We start from the raw sequence: 13,355 nt of genomic DNA on the forward strand, positions 1-13,355 counted from the left end.
CATACCCCCTGCTTTCCTCCTCAAAACTGTCTCCTAAGTCCAGCTGCATTGTTCCCGGCTGTCTCACACCGCCCCTGCCTGCTCAGCAGTGCTGGGCACGGCCAGGAACAGGGCACAACATCCCACCCTTCTTTCCCTGGTTGGGTGTCCATCTCCCTCCTCTGCCTGGCTGCTGGTCTTCATGAACCAAGCACAAACTTGATGTGTTTTAGATGGGTCATGTCAAACCTCTCAACGGCTGGAATTGGCCAACAAACTCCAAGGAGAATATAGTGTATAAATCAGAATCTCATAGAAAACCAAGCTGAACATCAGGAACAACAGCAGAAAGTCCTCTCTGTTCGTGCATTCTGTGCCTTTATTTTGGGATCATAGCAAAGCAGATGCTTGTTTAGTATCTGCTAACCAGTGGCTTACCAACCCTAGATGTTCACTTGAGATTGCCAACAAATACACAGGACTTGAGCTCCTGCTAATAGTTAAGGCAAGAGACTTCAATTTGCAGGTGGTGGTAGAAGCACAGAGATGAGTATGCAGGCATTGGCACTCAGACCAAAGGTCCATCTGGCCTGCAGGCAGTCTGTGGTGCTCAAGGGAGGCTTCAGGTTTTTTGGGTCCATGGACACCATTCCTTAGAATGGCCAATAAGAGGAAGGACTGCTCCCCCACTTCCTCTGTGGGTAAGCACAAATGCTGCTGCTCCTGCTTGGCAGGACAAATGGGAATGGCAACATAGGCAGCTTCATAGGATGCCATAGGGAGAGGCCATCACACTATTGCTCGCAATCTCAATCTCTCTTCTTTACCACCAGGACAGGACTTTTCCCCTCCCAGAGGGATTCTAGCCTCTAATATCTTCTACCATCTGCTTTTGAGACTCTCAGGGATCATTAGAACAGTTTCACCCTGCACTGCACTTGGCAGCTCTGAGCCACCCCACCTAGATCAACCCCTTCCTTAGGGTTGCTCCCTGTGCTACCATACTACCTTTGGACTGCTCCCTACACCCCCATACCACATCCTGTCTAGTTCCTCTCCTGAGGTGGCTCCACACACACACAAACGCAGGTTGGAAGAACCAAGCACTTCTCTCAGGGACAGAGTATGGGAAAAGCAAGTCATGGGCCCACCACCCAGTTTTCCACTCAGGATGCTTGTCTACAACAACAGAGGAAGCCAAAAGGTGTGTTTCCTGAGAAGGTCCAGCAGGTAGAGCTGGCTGCGGGTAGCCATGGGATGGTACAACTGGTATAAGTCCCACCTTGGAGTTCCTAATGGGGAAGGTCTTGTCCACTCCTGTGCACAGCACAGAGATTGGTGTTTGGAGGAGAAAACTGTCTTAGAGAGCATCAAGGTTTTTATTCTTCCCTGTAACCTGAGGGAAGACAACACTCTGCCAATGGGCTGCAATACAGAAGCCGAGTTTTTCTTCAGCCTCTTTCCACCTACCTTTTCCAAACCCACATGAACAGCTGGCATAATAACCACTGGCTCTGGATGCTGACCAAGCTGTGGTGCCTGGGCTTCTTCTTATTCTGCAAGTAACATTCCCTTCAAGAGGTGATGGTCAGTAGGTATTCCCTGATCCCCATGCAGAGATGAGGTTCCTTCTGTGTTGTTCACCCTTCCATGAAGGACAAAACAAATCCTGGCATTACTGAGGGGCAGTGTACTGCTGGCTTTCACCTTTCCAACCTGAAGGTCGGGTGGGCACTAGGATGATTACCTGAAGAGCAATTGAGAATCAACATGTCTGTCCAGTTCTCTGAATCCTTCAGCCTCCATTTACTGAAGGTGAAGCTCTCTGCAGAAAACACTGAAGTGGGACATTGACAAATGAAGGGGCAGAAGAGGAGAAAAAGCATAGAAAGTGGGACAGAACACAAGTATCTCCCCTCTTTCCTCCTACCCCACATAGGTGGAGCAGCTAAAACTGCATGTTTAAATTCCAGAGGTTGCAGAATGACCCCACCTGTACCACAGACTCTCCTATCTCCAGATGGGGGACGGCACGACAATGTTGCACCAGCTGATGCTGACTTAACAGTTAAGTGCAGTTGATAGCTGAATGGTGGGACAGGAAGCACTTTGGCCACCTCACCAGAAGTATGTGGAGGATGATGACTCCTTTTCCTCAGGCGTGAAATGCTGGTGGTTGCTCAGGTCAGGACAGAATGCCTGCACCTATCTGCCCCTGTGGAGGGGCCCTCCTAATCCCAGTAAACATCTACACACTGTCCAGGAACGTAGGAGTTCCCATCAACAGGCATTTGTCTGCTTTTGGATGAGCTGGATTTCTTCAGTGCCTGGCACATTTACAATAATATTAATTTGATCCCAAACACATACTTTGCAAAGAGAGAAAAAATTGTTTACAAGAAGAGTGCCAAGGAGCAGCATATGTTCATGCCCCAACAGCTCCTCATGTTTTCTGTTTCTTTGTTCTTTACTACCTCAGGAGAAAAGTCTTAACCTCACATTTGTCTTTTTGACTGATGCTCAGAACAGAACTGACATTTGCACAGATCTGCTGTGAGACCATGTTCTCTTCTCTGGTCATTTGCAGCTTATGATGGCTTACGCATAATAGAAGTTATCTTTCCCCATAGCAAATTGTCACTGTTTTTCTGTCTGGCCAGTCTGTTTGACTGCTGAAACTCCCAGTCATCTGTCTGTACTGAAAAATCTGTGCTCCACAACTGCAGGTAGAACTAGTTCATACAAGTACAGTTCTCTCAGGTGAGGCAACTGATACCAAACCTATCCTTGCTTTTCAAGCTTCTTTTAAAGCAAAGGTTTACTTTCTTTCTTCAGTTGCTAGCTTAAACATTGCCCTGTAAAACTCATTATAATGATAGCTGTAACTGTGGCTTCTTTCCTACATTCAATGATATAAATAGCAATAACTCATCTAACTAATCTTAGCCTCTGAAGCCAGTGGAAATTTTTCTATCGATTAGAGTCAGCTTGGGTCAAGCCCTACACAGTGTTTTCTGACCCCTTGCCCTACTTATTCTCCAATTCTATTTCTCATATGTTTAGATTACTGATTTTTTTTTCTTTCTGTTGAACAGAAATCCTGATAAGATGGTCCCAGAGGTCTTTAGCTTGTCATTGCACCCCTTCATAGGCTGAACGTCTGTCAAACACTTTAGGAAGAAGCAAAAGCTAAATATAGGGTCATTTAAAGCCTACCCATTAAGGGCATGCCTACATGACATGAATGCAACTAGCTTAGGTACTGGGAGCAGTGTAGTCATGGAGCTAAGTATAACCGAAACAGAGGAACTGGCTCACAAGCTGTTCCCCCTTGCTCACATCCTGTCTCTCAGTGCCAAGTATCAGCCTTGGGGGAAGATAGAAAAGCTCATAATAGTTATATGCTAACTTGCCCATAGGGTAACTTTCTTCCCGATTCAGGTCTTTAGCAGTCTGTTAACAGCCTGAAGAATGTAACAGGTCTGCTTTTCTCTTACCTTAGTGTTATTGCAGCTGTGCTTTTTATTCATATAAATTGATAATGCAAGTGGCCTTCTAGGCTGTTTGAAATGATGGGAAATAACCTCACACAGTAGTGACATATTACAACTAAGCTTAGGTACTGCTGCAGATTTTAATGGAAAGTGAAGACTTGGACCTTTAGTCCAGAAAGACAAAGCATTAATTTTGCATTAACTACAGCTATGTTATATGGCAGTAATATCACTGCTCACCTTTTCCTTTTTGTGCTATGTGTCTTAATTTGCTGGTACATCATCTATTTATCCAGCAATAAAATCATCAGCCACTGAAACAAAGATGGCAATAGTTACTGCTTTATTGGTGATTTTGGGGAGCGAAGCAGAATGGATTGTGCAAAGAATGCACAAAGAGCTACTTTTCACTTTCACTGAAACACCAAGACTTATGTGACTTAACTACAGGTGATTTCTAACTACATATTGTAGTGCCTTGCAGAAGACATCAGCAGTGTTGTGTTGAAGGCACAGGGCACAGACAACCTCTGCCTTTTGCGCTGACAGCTGGAGGCCCCTTCTCCCCACCACCCAACCCTCTCTGGGGAAAACTGCATTTCTCCCTCTGGTGTATTGTGTAATAAACATCCTTCTGAGACTGGATTTTCTTTTGCCTCTTTGAACCTCTCTTACATCACAGTGTCCTGCAGAGCAGCTTCAAGTCACTGATGCTTACTAGGAAGTTAGCTAAGCTGCCTGCTTCCAGCGGCCACGTTGGCCCTGGGTGACACGGTACTGGCCAGGACATCCCCAGAGTGTCCTGGTGGCAATGCTGTCACTGGATCAAAACCACTGCTTCAGAAGTCATGTAGCTCGGCTCCACCATTTCCCTTCTGAACCCTTGGGGCCACCAAAACATAAATCCAGTTTGTCTTTTCTCTTTGTAAACTACGTTACTCCTTGGAGGGATGCACTACAGCAAAAACACAAAGCTCAGTCCTGGACAGAACAAAGATGCAAATGATGCCTTCTCCTCATCTGGGCCCTAAATAGCCCAAGACTGTAGAAAACAAACAGCCTTTCACTACAGCGGCCATTTGTCCCTGTGCATTGGCCCCAGTGGAGAGGACTGCCTTTTTGCCAGGCAAAACAAAGGTAACTATATTGAAATGAATACAGCAGATCTATATAGTGCAATGTATTTTTCCCCAGTCATTGGCTCACCCTGGCTGACTTGGAGGTCAAAATCATCAAAAAGGTGATTTAAGGCCTAATGCTTCAAGGTGCTGAGTTGTATCAGAATATGATGCATGGAACACCCTATGAAACCTTGTGTCCTCCTGGATTAGGCCCAACTGGTCTAATTCTTGTTCTGAAAAGCTGGCTGCTGTATTATGCTAAGAGTCCATAGAGTTAAAGTTATTAACTGACTTTGGAATAAAATGCATTAGGAATAAATATGCTTTAGGATAAACCTATTAAATGGATAAAAATGCCATTACCAGTGGTGAAATATGATTGTGTGACCTTTTAAATAAATAAGCCTGCTATACACCAAATTATGTCAGATAATAAGCTTTATACATGATAAAGTCATGCACTAGGTCTCAATCTTCAGGCATTTGATGAAATATCACTTGCCATAAAGGGCTTTGGAAATGTTACACTAAAGAAAATTGCTTCCAGCTATAAACACTTAAACTGTTAAAACAAATGTAGTTTCTCTTATAAAATCCTATGCAAAACAATGGTAGCTAGAGTGAAACCTTACTAGAAACAAACCTGAGCTTATCCAAACGATTTTCCAAACACAAAACACTTCTTAAAATAACTCATATTCCAGATAAATCTTGAAAAACTGTATTGAAATCAAAAGGGTTGCAATCCTGTAAAACCAGGGGAAGAATCAAATTATGTTCATAGGGTCTTAGAAATACATTTGTGGGATATCTCTGCATGCAAACATTGCTATGGATCCAAACTAACCTACAGTTGTAGTTTTGGCACTTGTACAAGTGGTGGAAATACAACCGTCTCTGGCTGTCCTGAATCCTGGGCCTGTCTGTGTTATGCCTCAGCAACTAGCCCAGATTACTCCTGACACAATGATATTCCTATTGAGGAACCATTCGTATTTGATGTGATAGAAACAGAGCTGGATATTATCAGCCTCATGAATAAAGACAGACATGCATTTAGTCAGATTCTGCTACCTGCCTCACACGCAACAAAACTGGCTCTTCACTGTAAATCAAAGAACTTTCTGCTTTAACCCATTACAAGTAAGAGGGAATGAAGCAAATCCTTCCATTCCTTCTAGTGACTGGGGAAAAAGCAACAATAAAATCGTCATGGTCACTTCATCTATTGTTACGTGAACATTAGCCAATTCATGCAATTCCCAGCTAGGGTCTCAAACACAGCTCCAGGGATTGGAAATACTCCTGGAACCCCGTGCTGCAATCAATTATCTTCTCCAAAAGGTGACAGCAGACTTTAACAGCAAGGAGCATTCCTGTTTCTTCTTCTTTTTTCTTTTTTTTTCTGAACTGGGAGAATGCAGACACTTTTTTTGAAGATAGAAGGGATCTTCCCAACCTCCACCTGCAAACACTCAGAATTTTCACCAGTGCTCAATCACAGAATCACAGAATGGTTTGGGTTGGAAACAACCTTAAGGTCATCCAGTTCCAACGCTCCACCATGGGCAGGGACACCTCACACTAAACCATGTCTCCCAAGGCTCTGTTCAACCTGGCCTTGAGCACTGCCAGGGATGGAGCAACTTCCCTGGGCAACCCATTCCAGTGCCTCAGCACCCTAACAGGAAAGAACTTCTTCCTTATATCTAACCTGAACTTCCCCTGTTTCAGTTTAAACCCGTTACCCCTTGTCCTATCAGTACAAACTTTTCTAGGAGGTGCACTGAAAGAGACATAGCAAAATTCAAGCACACAAAAGAATCCAGCTTTGCCCCAGCTCCCAAAACCAGCACTCCCCAAACCTTACGCATTTTAACTGCAGAGAAACAGGTACATTTTCCACAAATGGAAATGTTTCTGCTAAATAGAGCAAGGTGCACCATGCTGAACACAACATAAACAGGACTTCAACAAAGGAATGGGTGGCATCATGAGGTTCACAGTGAAATTTCATCTTCTCTTCCTAACCAATTGTAGCACAATGTCTAGAAACAAATAATAGGTCTATTCTGGGCAGGATCTCAGCTGCATCATGAAAATGTCTCGAGGCACTTGCCATTTTGCTTTACTGCAGCTCCTCGAAGCCAGTCAATTGTAAGCATCCCTCTCATGGAGAAGGCACATTACCAGCAGTGAAGGATGACTGCTTGTTATATAATCCTGCCAAATCCTTAATACAGCAGTTCTCAGTGAACAACCTTCTTGCTCTGAGTCATCTGGAAAGTCTCTGGTCCAGTGAGCTTCCAGGAGCAGGCCATTAAACCAGGTTGTATTTCCACTTCCCATTTCAAATTACAGCTGGCGTTACCCATGAGTCAAGGTAATCATTTTCTCCTTACCTACCTTTAGATGCCATCCTGCATATGGATCAGCTCCTGCTGAGCCAGAAGTCCCGTGGGAGTTCCCAGCTAGCTCTGGGTAGCTGTTGGCATGCATGTCCTGATGCAGGCACCAAGCAGGACAGTCCAAGGGCACCCACAGTGTGAGAAAATCCTTTCCCTGCTCTTCATAGAACTGGGGATGCTCTATGCAGGGCTGGGTTTGCTCCATGCTCGCCAGCCTTTCTCCAAACACCTTTCACTGGTCCCTGTTACAAGTGAACATTGTGCCCGTTAGACCTCGGGACTGACCCTGCATGGCCTATTCATGTGGTGGGAGGCCAGGCACTGCCAAATGGAATATCCTTGCTCCGATCTCCCCTTTGAGGTAATGCCAAATCTTAATTCAGTCCTGGGTCATGGATATCAGCAGGACATGTTACTCTGGGGCTGTCTTGGAATTAGGAAGTCTCACCACCTCTGAGCTGGCCAGTTTAGACCTACTGCTCTCCATCTCTTCTCTCAGACAGCCAGAGTCAGCTCTTCTGAAAGTGGTGTAGGCACACAAAGCTTAGAAGCTCACCTTTTACAAACCCAAACAACTACAGCTTTGGCAACCTCACTGCTATTGAACAGCAACAAAAAAGAGCCAAGTCAGCAGCAAGCAGCAGCCTGTTGCACAGGGCTGTAATAAAGCCAGGAGAAACAGGATGGGTCAGGTTGGGTTGGCTGGTAGGTGCAGAAGGAGCTGGTCCAGGGTAACCACTTCAGGGGCCAAAGAGGGGAAAGATGGAAGATAATCACTTCCCCAGTTTGCTGTCTCACTCCTCCGCATACGACAAAATCACTTCAGTCTTTACTGTTACTACAAAGCTCCTTTGAGAAGACCATACAATTCAGTATTCAAACTGTAATGTAATTAATATAATTTTAGGGTAATTTGCAAAAACCATCAAGTTTCAGTGTTCACTACGATCTGGATGAAACTCCCACTCTGCAGTTCATTTCCACACAGTCAAAATTTGGCTAAAACAATTACTCAGGCTCAAAACAAATATTTTTATTCTGTATTTTAACATTATTTTTCTTAAAATAAGTTAAAACTTCAGAATGTTGCCAACACGACCCCTATTAGAAGGCAAGATCATTTATTAGAGAGGTATTTTAAAGTTCTAAATGGCTGAGACCATCACTGGAGAAAATAGAACTCATGTGTGCCATATGTTTTCCATAGTTTTATGATTCTTGTATATTTTATTGAACTAGCCAATGAAAAAAAAATGGCAGAGTTTTTCATTTAGCCTCAGGAGTCAGAACAGTGATTCAGCTGTTCACAGTGGGCTATTTCTTCTCCTGTTTTCCTTCTTGGCAATATAAATCATAAGAATTGGGTTTCCAGTGTAACCTACCACAGCAATTAATTCATTTTGTGTTACCTATGGATGTGGTGTAACTGTTCCTTTAAAATTGCTGCTTGGGTAAAACAGGGCACAAAACCCAAATAACAAGTGTAATGTAAAATGTGTATCACACATAAAAGGCAGAAATCATCTTCCTAGTACAAGTCATTGGCATTCACATGAAAAACTTAGTATTTAACTATCAGTTCATACGGGTTTTTAGATTCTACCTATTAAGAATAAACAAACTACCAGCAGTCTATCAGAAAGAAAACTACCCGCATTAAGACTGGGAATTAGATTCTCTAGATACAGTAGATCTAATTGCATTCCATGTTTTGTATAAGTAACATATGTATGAATCTCTTTACAAAAAAACAAGACAGTTCCTTTCATTTCCACCTCTTTTCCTAGATTTATAAATATTAACTGGTTTATATCTGTCCTTGACTTTTCTTGTGTGCCTGAATCTTCTTACTTTGTGTTTTCTTCTGTAAATAAGATTGTGAGCAGATGTTGTGTTGCAGACATTCTTCATCAACACCTGTAGCAATAACATGTAAACAAAGTGAAAATAATACGAAGCTTTCTGTTTTACTTTGCTATGACTTCGTTTAACCGTGCATTGACAAAGTTGCTTCCCAGACAGTTGCAAAGAACATACATATATATATATATATACATATAAAAGACATCTTTAATACGTAGCTCTGAATGAACTGAAACACAAAGCTCAAAACACATTACTAGTAAACATTGTGTAACTTGCTATCTAAACTCATCTGACTAATGACGAAACCCATGAGAGAGGCAGGTGGATCATGACAGTGGATGAGTTGAAGTGCCCCCATTCCCATACAAGGAAAGGGTTTAAATAATTGCTTGTTAGTCACAGAAAAACAATGCTGGAAGAAATATGTATAAATAAATAAATGAATGAGTGAACACTGAACTAATGAGCTACTTCCTCCACTTGGTTTATGAGCTCTCTGGGGATGGCGACTCATTTTCATTACACGTGTGAACACAGCACAGAGTGTAATAGGGTCTTGGTTTCTGCTGCTGCTCTGGCTATTGGCATACACCCAGGTGATGACGGCTGGAAGATGGAGGGCTTGGGTGCTGGACATAGAGCCTTTCACAGCCTACAGCTCACAGTATCACATGAGAACCATCCTTCTGCTCTGCATTTAGCGCAGTGCAGCAGCTGCCTTGTCTGACAGGTTTGCAGATCGACACCAGAGCTGCAGGCACGTGGAGCTACTCTGCTGAAGCGTCTTGGGTCCAGCCAGCTTTATACCTTAGGTACTGCACCATGCAATCCTGGCTGATGAACCTGCTGGACCCTCTTCTGCAATGTGCTCCTGTCACCAGTCAGCACCAAGGCACTAACAAGCCCCACTTGAATCCAGCTTACTTGTCCTCTTCTTTTTTCTTCTTTTTTTTAATTTCAATGTGCCTCTTGATCCTTGTGTTTCCAAGGGAACTTCTGAACTTGCCCATGGATGGTCGGTCAGCTTGGGTCCAGAAGTGTGCCTCCACAACAAGATACAGGTTGCAGAACCCCTAAGGAGCCAGCCAGGGTCCAATATGCTAACTAGCAAGGGTTTCTTCTAAAGCCTGATACCTGGAAGGCAACATGGGGAGACTTGAGCAGGCTCAGAAGGTGGCACGATCTCAGACAGCATTGAACTTCAAAGAGCCAGGCTTACTTTAATCACTTATCTGCTCCCACTGAGCTCAGTGATCCTTAGGATACCCAGGTCTCCATTTCTCTGAATGATGGAGAGCTGACAGTACCTAATGAGATTAAATGTCATCTTCATTACAGAAGAGCCTTTAGTTTTATGACATAATTGAACAGCATTTGAAACCGAAGAAAAGCATGCTGTCTTAAGTTTCAGGCAGTGGCAAGAGGCCCAGAACTGTGTTCCAGTCCTGGCTTTGCCAGAGGGCTCTTTGGGCAAATGAGGCAAGAGCAGGATAGCCACCAAATTAAAGATTACATAAGCAGTGTAGCTCAGGCACTTCCTAACTTTAGGGAGCTAGACTTTGCCACCTAAACACTCTGCATGTAATCATTAAATTGAGGCTGACTCAGAACCTTAACACATGAAGAGAACAACCCACAGGCTCCCTGTCCTTTCATACAGCTTTACATTTCAAGCAATTACTTGAAAAGGATTGGATCAGAAAGTTGGTGCTTCCCCGAAGCCACAGAAAGGAGCATCCAATTCAAACACAAATTGCTTTTCTAGTGGCTGAAACAGTGTTTCCATCACTCTGGGTATTTTGGCTTGATACTCTCAGACCTGCAAGAGAACTGTACAAGGGAAAAGAGACAATGGGTTTTCCCCACACTGGAAAGTGAGTAGATAAAAGAGTAGAAATCAGGCTCTATTTTTAGAGTCTAACTTTTTAATTCATTAGCTGGATGGGACCATTCATATGCAATCGCTTTTCTCACTGGGTCAAGTAACTGCTTTGTAACTGCTGCGTTACAAAGATAGACATGAGAGAGCAACTCGAGTTACTACTCTCCTCCATTGCTAATTTCTTCATTCTAAGAGCCCCACAAAATCACCAGCGCCATTCAACAACCTTCTGCTGCAAGGAAGGAGTCAAACTCGTCCATTAGCATTTGTGCCTATTGCAGGCAACACACCACTGCCTCGCAGAGACTCCCAGTGCTTTGGAGACAATGGAAGGAAACAATTATTCTGTTGATTAACAAATTAGCAAGTCTGTGCTTTTCAACTTAGCTAATGTTGCCAATTAAGGAGCACTTTATTAGCTACATGGATGGGAGTTTACTACTCGGTTATTTAAAGTACATGGTCTGTTTACACATATCACACCCTTCAGGAGGACAGAATTAGTTTCTAATAGTGGCCGAGTTATCTGCCAGGCCCTCACCACCTACCAAAAGCTAAGCAATTAGTTAATTGAGGTGGCTTACACAAAAGCGAAATACAGCCTAATAAACACAGGCGACTCTTTTCAGCAACACCCAATGTCAGGCTGAAACAGGCTGGTACCACACAGCCCCGCTTCTCTGCAGTTCAACTGTGGCTTGGAAAGAGATCATTGGATTCCTCTGTGTCTTGAATTTCACTAGTGAAATTTCTGATGCTTCCTCATCCCCCCCCTGCCCTCCTACAGCTACAGCTTAGTATCCCTGTTTGAGGCGAGCTCTTAAGTGTCTAAGGAGGGATGAATTCAAGTAACAGCCTCTCACTAGAACTAGTCTGAGTAACTGGTTTTCATCAAATTCTTGAGGAACATAGGCTTGCAACCTGTTCAATTTGCACAAGCACAAAAGGCAAAGATCGCAGAACCTCTCTCTAAGCCTGGTTTCCCCAGGCTGTGAGGGGAAACCCCAGGTAGTTCTTGCAGGACACCCCCCATGTGCTAGACATTCTGTACCCTGTCAGAGGACAAACAGAACCAGTGCCAACTGCCCAGTCGCCAGCCATCACCTTTCCCCATCAATGTCAAGGGTCCTGAACAACTTAACCAGACCTAGTGCAGTGTCACCAGACTCAAAGTTGCTACCCTGTAAATAAAGCAATGGGCACCTTGGTTATACTGGCACCACCTTAGATCCTCACACCTACAAAAGGCAGAGATCAGCCTCCTCTACAGTATCACCCTCAGGGGAGACCTCATTCACCAAATTTATTCCTACAAACATCCATGTCCTCTCCTGTAGCACAGGAGCTGCTTTCAAGGATGCTTACGTTATTTCACTGGGAAGGCTAAAACCCCCCAAATCAATAAAAATCTCTTTTTTTTAGAAGCAGATAGCACTTTTTAACAGAAAATGATCTTTTTTTCCTTGTTTGAACCAAAACCCATGAAATGATTGGCCCCTTGAACTGTTCTTCCTGGCTTAAGAACAAAGTCTCTTCTTCAGGTTACTATCTTCCTTTAAGAACTTAAAAGAGCAAAATCAGTTAATTTCTGTTTGAAGGGCAAATCTTCACATTTCAGTCCCAGCACTTTCTTTTTCCAGTATGTTTCCACATCCTAAGTTGAAGCTCCAGAAAGACACAGCCACTTCTTGGGCCTTCTATCAATCCCTTTTCCCATCACTACCAAATCGATGTGGCACGAAACCTGAGGAAGCAAGTACAGCTGTCCAGCTAATTCACCAGAAATTGCACTGCTTATGTACAAGCTGACTTCATGCTGGCGGATTATGCTGTAATTTCACAGAATGAAGCCCAAAATATGTTTATCTATAACTGTCATTCAAATGTGATTATTCCTGCTAACCACACAGAGTAAACTGGAATGCAGCTCTTCAACAACAGAGAAATGTTTTCTGTTCTGGTGTCAAAAGGCAGATCTAAACGACACTGTCTCCACTGCAAAATATAAAATGAACAGCCTGGTATCTTGCACAAATGAATACCTACCCTACAGTCAGGATTTTATTATTCAACCTAAAAGATTGTACAGTTCTTTGTGAAGTGTCTGCATTTAAGATAACACATGCTTTAATGAACTTGGCAAGCCTTACCTTTTTATTCTGTGCTTATTTGATTTGGCCGATGTTTGCTGGTAACACAGGTTAGGTTCAAGAGCTGATTTCACACTTACGACATACAAAAGCAACTTGAAAAATAAAATTGCCATTAGTATTTAATCACCTGTAACAAATAAACTAGCACTTGCAGTTTACATCTTATTGCACAAGATCGAAGCTGGCCTTCACTCTAAGCACTGAACACAGACACCCTGACCTATAGACTCAGACCAACATAAAGAATACAGACCAGCCTGATGGCTTTCAATTCATACTGCACGCCTTCTGTCTTAATCAAAAGTGAAACCCATCACCGAACTCTAAGCTCAAGGCTACAAGGTTCACAAACATCAGATTACATTGTAAAAAGCCTTTCAAAACTATGGCAATGACTTAACTCCTGGAGAATCCTACATTTCTCCACAAAAACCAAGAAGCAGCAGAAGCAC

The sequence above is a fragment of the Neopsephotus bourkii genome, unplaced genomic scaffold (assembly GCF_033783945.1).
Source record: "Neopsephotus bourkii isolate Nb327-2 ecotype Australia unplaced genomic scaffold, CSIRO-AGI_Nbou_v1 NB_1132, whole genome shotgun sequence".
Lineage (NCBI taxonomy): Eukaryota > Metazoa > Chordata > Aves > Psittaciformes > Psittacidae > Neopsephotus > Neopsephotus bourkii.